Source organism: Hylobates moloch, unplaced genomic scaffold (assembly GCF_009828535.3).
Source record: "Hylobates moloch isolate HMO894 unplaced genomic scaffold, HMol_V3 SCAFFOLD_7, whole genome shotgun sequence".
Taxonomy (NCBI): Eukaryota; Metazoa; Chordata; class Mammalia; order Primates; family Hylobatidae; genus Hylobates; species Hylobates moloch.
Genome location: NW_026652282.1, coordinates 32,842,771 through 32,851,112, shown reverse-complemented (window position 1 = coordinate 32,851,112; position 8,342 = coordinate 32,842,771).

The window sequence follows — 8,342 nt, the reverse complement described above, 5'->3', positions numbered from 1 at the left end:
AAGTATATATATATATATATATATATATATATTATGGGAAACTCTCTTGGCCCTCATTCAGGTACACCACTCAGATCTTCTGTCAAGAAAGAAAACTGCTGTTTAGTTACAAGGAGTAGAATTAGCTGGCAGCCTCCGGTGATACCGTCTTTAAAGTATGCATTGAAAGCCAATGCACACTTTTTGGGCAATTTCCACCAACTGACTGAGCACCATGGGGTACTGATGCCTGGCCATTTCTACCTAGTGCAGCACTTCTCTAACATCAGTCTTTGCTCCCGAGCTCTCTCTTGGGTTCGCTGAGACTTTATCAAATTTGCACCTTTGTCTGAGGTTTTCATTGATTTGCTTCCTCCCCACTTGCCTTTCAAAGGTATTAAATCAACATCTCAGGCTTAAGGCTTTCTCTGCCCAATCCTGCTTCTTCCCCCATTTACCTTTCACAGAAGTTATTTCTCTAGCATTCCCCAAAACCTCTTCTAATCCCCACTGAATTTGGATCATCTTCTTGGTGGCTAAACAGTTCTGAATTGTTGTGGGATAGTAACCAGTATTAATACAGTATAGTTAATATTGGAATGAAAGCTAAAATAATAATCACACATATAAATTGTGTTTCTGCACATTCTTGTATTCCCAAGGTTAATTGTTTAATTTAAAATTAGACAGAATGGGTACTATGAAAAAGTTATTCACAGACTCTGGATCTTCACATAAAAAAGTTAAGGTTTGTGATCAGAAATTTGATTGATTGACTAGGGTGTGGTCACTCGAGGACTTGCTCTGGAGTACCAACGTTTCTTCAGAGGCTGAAAAAATTATAAATAATGACTTAACAATTGCTCTCCTTTAATCACCTAATGCCGTCAATTCTGACATGTGTTCCTTTTTTGCCAGTCTCTCTGACCTCATCGTTAACAAATGGATAGATAAATTACAGCTAATATATTTTTTTAGCTGCCAGACACAGTGCTATGCTCGTTACATACATTATTCCTTCTAATCATCACTTCTACCTATAATAGTTTGGTTCTATTATTATCCCCATCTTTCAAATAATGAATCCAAAAGTAGGAAAGGATAAACACTGCGTCTAAGGTTCTAGATTAAAGCCCAATAAATGTCTGGTCCCAGTGAACTCATCTCTGATAGAGTAAGAGATTTCATAAATTTAACCTTGATACATGGTAGAGCTGGAACTAGAATCCAGGTCTTCTGACATCTCACTTTGTGCTATTACCTCTGAACCGTGATTTTCACTTTTAATGCTAAAAGCTGCGATTCTTAATCTAAGATATTTGAATCCTGAATTCCTTTAGTTAAACAAACAGAAAAATAAAATTGGCAATATTTAGTAATTTTTTCTTTTCTTTCTACTTAGTCTGAATGTTTGTTGGTCATTCTGTCTTCAGCTCTAATGTATCTTAAGTTTCATCACAATCTGAATTGATTTTCCTAAATCTATTAGTGCTGGGAGAAGGAGCCAAGTCTCCTATAATCCTTGGGAAGAAGCCCAACAAAGCCTGACCTTAATACATATTTTTGGATGATACTTTCTTCCTTCCCTTTTGATAATCAGCTGTAGACTTTGGGGTATTTTGCCCTAATCCAATCCAAAAAGTAGGGAACAATTTGTCCCCAAATAATTACAAACTTCCAATATAAAACATTTGAGTAAAGCCCAATTCCTAATTACTAAAACATTGAGATGATTTTACCAGAAGCAACCTGGGATCCCACTACTCTTTTCACTTCAGTCCTTTATTGTCTAATCATAAGTAGTTATTATTATCCCAAAGAAGAAAAAAGAAACTGTTTATTTTGTAACTTTCCTGTTTCCTCTTTCTGTTCAATAGGCCTCTCTGGATGATCCTGGGCAATACAGCAAGCTAGGTCTCAGGATAGCTCTAAAACCATCCATCTCAGCATGGTTCTGTAAGGTAAGATAACAACAGACATTCAACAACATTAAAATGTTTGAAAGCAGATACAAAGGGAATCCTTTTGGGCCAGCAGAAGACAATTTCAGCTTGAAAGGGCTTTGACCCTTGTATAAGATGAGTGGTGCATTAAGACAGAAGAGAAGAATCAGAGTGGGATGGGGTGTTGTGGGCCGCAGGCATGTTGTTTCATTGTTTTAGACTATTAATCTTAAAAAACAAGGATGAGAAGAAAAGATTGGGTGGAGTGATGCTTATATGTCACAGGAGCTTTGAATTTTCATAAAATTTGTGTCTTATATATGTGTTTTTAAGCTAATAATTTACAGAAATTTAAATAATCTATAAGAAAGCCCTTCATCAGAAGTGATTAGGATTGGAACTGGTTTGTTAATTGGCAAAGCTGGCCAAAGAAGAGAATTGAAAAATTTATTTTAACATAAAGATAACATGTGAATTTATTTATCGGGTTTTTTTTTTGACATAAAGCCCAGCCTCTTCTTTGAGTATGGCTCCACCAATAAGTGTTCCAGGTAGTGATTCTTGAATTAACCACATAAATGGTAGCATTAATAATATTAATATTAATAATTGAGCGCTTACTATGCACTAGCTATTATTAATCCTCCCAGTATCTCTTGGAGGTAGCGACTATTATTATCCTCATTTTACATATGAGGGTAAGAAACTTGCCTAAAATTTATGATTAGTAAATGGTAGAGATAAAATTAAAGCACAGGATGTCTGGCTCTTAAGTTGTACTCTTAATCAGGACAACATCATCTCTGATTTCCATTTTTGGATGTCTTTAGAGGAGGAACTTTAAGAAACTAAAGACATTTGGGAAGCAATCTAAGTATGGAACCCTTCCAGATTTTTTATGATTGCTTTCAAAACTTTTAAGTTGTCTCCCCCATACATACTTTAGCAATAATTTTTAGTAGCTATTCATTACCATTAAATCTTTCCAAAGCATTTTAAGGAAACAAGAAATTTCTTTTTAATTTATATTTATCATTTTAGTCAAATTATGTTATTAAAACTGTGTATAAAGGATCACAATATTTATGATCAAATTATAGATATACAATTAAAGTAAATAGTTTGGGGATAAAATACAACCGTTTTTAGAACACAGCACTTAAGTGGAGGGATCAGAAGTAAGCAGGAGTATTATTGTCCAAGAATATTCGAGGTGCTGTGAACATGTTTCTATGTGTTACAGTTGAAACGGAGATCATCAGTTAATCTACAACTACTTTAAGAGAAGGCCAGTTAAGAGAGTTTCTGCCGCATTTATATTTCATCTGCGTTTTACCACTATCACAAGTGGTATAACAATATTGCATATTATAACAGTACCTTCACATGATTCCAGGAGAATGTGTTAGAGCACTGTATTTATTTTCCATTTTATATTAAAAATCCAACATGTCAGATGTCAGGTTTAAAGATAGATAGATAGATAGATACGTAGATAGATAGATAGATAATGATATGCCTCCATCTATCTATCCATCTATATCTCCATATATATATAGCCTTATAATATACATATTATATGTATGTAATAGCCTTTTCTAAAGCTTTCAGATCTATTCAAACTGACTTGCTATTTCCTACTGTTGCTGTAACAAATAACCACAAACTTAGAGACTTAAAACAACATATATTTAATATCTCACAGTTCTGGAGCTCAGAACTGTCTAAAGTCCAAAAAAGTCTAAAATTGAGATGTTGGCAGAGTGTGTTTCTTCTAGAGGCTTCATCAGGTGATTTGCTTCTGTGCCTTTTGCAACTTCTGGAAGTTGCCAGTATTTCTTGACTAATGGTTTCCTTCATCCTCTTCCTCACATCACTCCAACTTGCTTCCATTGTCACATTTCCTCTTCTGTCACCAAATCTCTTCTTTTTCCTTGTTGTAAGAATCTTTGTGATTATGTTTAAGGCCCATTTGAAGAATCCGGTATAATCTTACCATCTCAAAATCCATAACTTAATCACATTTGAGAAGTCCCTTTTTCCATGTTAGATAATATATTTGCAAGTTCCAAAGACTAGGACATGTATACCTTTAGTGACCATTATTTGGCCTGTAACACTTGGCTTAATTAGAGACAAATTTCCAAAAGTAAACTAAAAAGTTAATCACATTGATATTTTAAGCAGGGATTATACCTAGAATGCCTAAACTATGAGAAAATAAACAGTAATCTCTTTTGAAAGCAATTTAAGAATTTTGGTAATGGAGATTTTCAGATTGAATTTGTGAACTTGCAGCATACATAGCCCATTTCCTTTAAAAACAACATCTATTTGAATTGTAAAGAAAAATCCTCCCTACTTCTCACATGCCTTCCTCTTTCCCTCCTTTGTTTTCATCTTCTTCCCTATCTTCTTCCTTGCCGTCTCTCAGTTATGCTCCCCTGCATATTATTTAATGACTCTATGTAAGTTCTTGAGCTTTTACGGCCATTTCTTATTCAATTTTGAATTCAATAATAAGTAAAATCTAGCCTGAGTGTGCATTTTTCTCTGTTATCAATCCTAAAGGGAAGTACTCATATGAAAAAAAGATGCTAGATATACATATAAAATATATAACCAAGATAAAAATAAACAGAATAACTTATTTTTCTTGCATCCAGTGAGGAAATTGCCAGATTGCCCTTTCCCCAACTTGGACCATAAAATTAGATTAATTCGTTTTACCTCATGCTCTTTATTTCAGTTGGGAAGAAAACTCTGACTCACTTTGGCTACGCTGAAGTCCCAGTGGGCTCTTAGGGGTAATGTTACTTGGTTTAGGGGTGACATCATTTTTTTTTCTATAATGAAAGCTAATAAGCTATCTCTAACCTTTTCCGTCAAGGAACTAGCAAGAGGGATTTTTCTTGATTTAAGGAATTTTGCTTGTGGCTTACTACTTCCTTTACTTTTCCTTTTAAATATTTTAAACCCATATCTTTATAACATTTTCACTCTGTTTCAATCATTTAGTTGCTTTATGCTCTTCTAATGTAAATATCTCAAATCTCCCACTCTATCTCTATGAACCACCTACTCAGTTAACCAGCTGTTCTTGATTTTATACTGGATTTGCTCTCTATCCATTTATAAACATCATTAAATTCTCAGTGCAAAAGTTTTCTAAATATTAAACAGTGATTGAATGATGGGATTATGAGTTATGTTTGTTTATTTTTTGACTTTTGGGGATTATTTTTCATATACTTCATATTACATAAATTCTATAGTAGAAAATACTATAGACTATACTTAAAATAATGGAATTTTTTGCTAAAATTATCTATTGCAGAAGAGATGTTGGCTTTTTTGGAAAAATCGTTTTTGATACTTTCTCTACAAAAATACCATATTGTATATATCTTTTACTTTCTCTCTCTACTTCTCTCTCTGTCTGTATGTGTGTATGAAAGGAGTTTTAAAAATAAAACTAAATATGTTAAGTATTAATTAACTAAAATTGAAAAAGAGTTTAGACAGTTAAAACAAAGAAACCAACCAGATAAACCTCTACGGAACTTAGCTAAGATCTTCTAAATAAAATAATAATAATAGTAAAGTCAACTGTAACAGTAAAACAATGGATGCATAATAAGTCCAAAATCTAATGCAGGGAATGCTTTTAAGGAGAGATCCAGTAATCTAATCAATGGAGGACCTTGCAGGCTTTGAGGTTTCTGAATGGATTACATGTAGGTCTCTCTTACATGCCAAGACAGAGAGACACAAGAAAGATCAAAGCAGGCCACCAGCCTCCTTGGGGATAAAGGCCAATCAGTATGAATATAGCCCCAGCTGCACCAACTCTCAGTGACAGGTCTCCAGTGCTCCTAACCTCCATGTAGGCTATAGATTACCTTTGTAAAAACGCAGAAATCGCAAACCCTTTATCTCTTATTATACAACCACCACACATTCTATATTGCTGTTGTAACATAGAGCAGGTTGCTAAGAAGACTGCCACTGAGAGGGAGCAGCAATGACATTTAAAATGCCAGAAACTCCCAAAATATTATTGTCTATAAATAAAGATATTACTCTTTATTCCTTTGCTCCCTTTAAATAAACTCTATAAATACTTTTTTCTGAGGTAATCTTGTTTCTCTCAATGTTTTTGATAATATTGCACAAAAAGTAGCAAGTTTCTTTCTGTGGAAAGAAAGTACTATCTCTACCCTTATTGAGAAGAGAAATGTAGAGTAAAAATCATGTCTTTTTACTTCTGCTGCTAGACTTGATTAAAAGGAGAATGTGGCATAGACATGCTATTTGTTCACCAAACTACCTTCTTTTCCTAGACACACAAAAGAGCATCATTTTCAGCCTCTTTTGCAGATGCAGCTGCATTAGGGCCATTTCACTGAGTTCTAACCAATAAGAGGTAGGCAGAAGTGGCATGACATTTCCAAGTCTAGCTGTAAAATGGCTGTGTACAACTCTCTGGCACTCTTTTCCCCTGTAGCAAAGGTTATGGAGGTAGCATGTCTACATGGCACTATCACAAGATGGTGGGAAGCTGGATTCCTGAGTCACCAAATGGAGGAAAGCCCCTGCCAACCCACGTCAGATTTTGAGGGAGAAAATGTGCACTGAGTTACAACGTCTTTATCTCCAATGACTTAGAATCAAGGTCACAGTCTTTTTATTTACTTCTCACCTTATGGCTTCTCTAATGCCACTTATTCTTCTCTCAAATATCCTTAATTTATAATGTGAATTACCAAGTAATTATTTTTCCATTTACTTCCTATTTTTATTTTATGGTCTTCTGAAAAATTATATTTTAAAATTTTAAATAGCTTATAGAAAATCTGTATTTGGTAGGCTCACCTTTATTAGCTGTATTAATGATTTAAGTTATTTTATTATAACATCTGACTAGCAACTAGCAAAAACAGCATAGAAACTTTTACAGTCACAAAGTTTATTTTACAGTTGTAATATTTGAAATCACATAGAGCTGTAGAGTTTGGCTATTATTAATAGTATAGCTGAGTAGCTCTACCAGATCCAATCCTGCCACAGAAAACAAAACAAAACAAAATTCTGGAAGAAAATATCCAAAAGGAGGCTTGAAACTTGAAAGAAAGAACAGGGGATAGGGTTAGTTTTTTACCTTTTAGCGTTAGGACAAAACAAAGGTGGCTCTACACGGAGTGGTTAAAACTCTGATAGAAAACTTGTAGTATTTCTGGCCTGAAGATTCAGAGGACAGAGTTCAGGGAAACCACGGGAAAGGGAAAGTGAGGGAGTGACACAGAAAAGGAGACAGAGGGGGAGTGTGCCAAGTTCTCTCTATAAACTTTCTTCATTTCTGTGGCTGAACCACAAATGTGCCAGGTAGGCTCAAGTTAACACAGCTAAATCTAAATAAACTGAAATTTGAACTGTTGCTGCTTCAGAAAATGTGGACCATGCACTTTGAGACCAACCAAATGTTGTGCCTGATTAAAAAAACAAGCCGACAAAACTACATCAAAATCAGTTCTTCAGGAGGGTATAACAGAATCTAGAGTCTCCACAACATAACGTTCACAATATCCTGAGTAAAACACAAAATTACTCAGTAAAACAAAAAAAGTGGCCCATTTTATTTTTAGGAGAAAAGGCAATCAACGGAGATGAACCCTAACATGACGCAATTGTCTAAACTGTTAGGCAAGGATATTAAAAGAACTATTTTAACTATGCCCAGGAAAGTAAATAAAAATACTCTCACAATGAATATAAGGACAGGGAATCTCAGCAGAGAAATCGAACTATAAAAAAGAACTCAATGGAAATTCTAGAATTGAAATCATTACAGTCATAGTTCTCCTGTCAATTATGAATTAAAAAGGAAAAATAATTTTCATAACATAGCACCAAAAGGAGTAAAGTATTCCTATAACCCCCTACATTTTCCCCTTTCAAATTCCTATTATGAAGTAAGCATTGGGAAGAGCGGGGAATGTGCAGATAAAAGTACAAGCAAAGAGTGATGAATTCATTTCCCTTTCTTAAAAGAGTTTAAAGTCAAAATTTTGTGAAGCCAAATCCATACAACTTTATTAAGAAGAGTGTAACAGAAACAAAAATGTCATTGTTATAAATGATTTATATATTCTAACTGGACTGAGAGCATTGAAACAGTATCATTTTAGGACAATATTAAAATTATTTGATAGACAAAATTACTTGCCACAACACTGCAATTTTAATGACAGATCATTTTAATAGGCTTGCCATTACAACTAGAGTAATTTTATGATAATGATAAAAATCTACAGTCCTCAAACTGTTTATCATTCTCATTACCTTTCTTTGAATTCTATCCTCTTGCACTTCCCCTTAAGGCCAGTGTGTTAACTTCTTCTCTATTAAGAAGCCATTGAT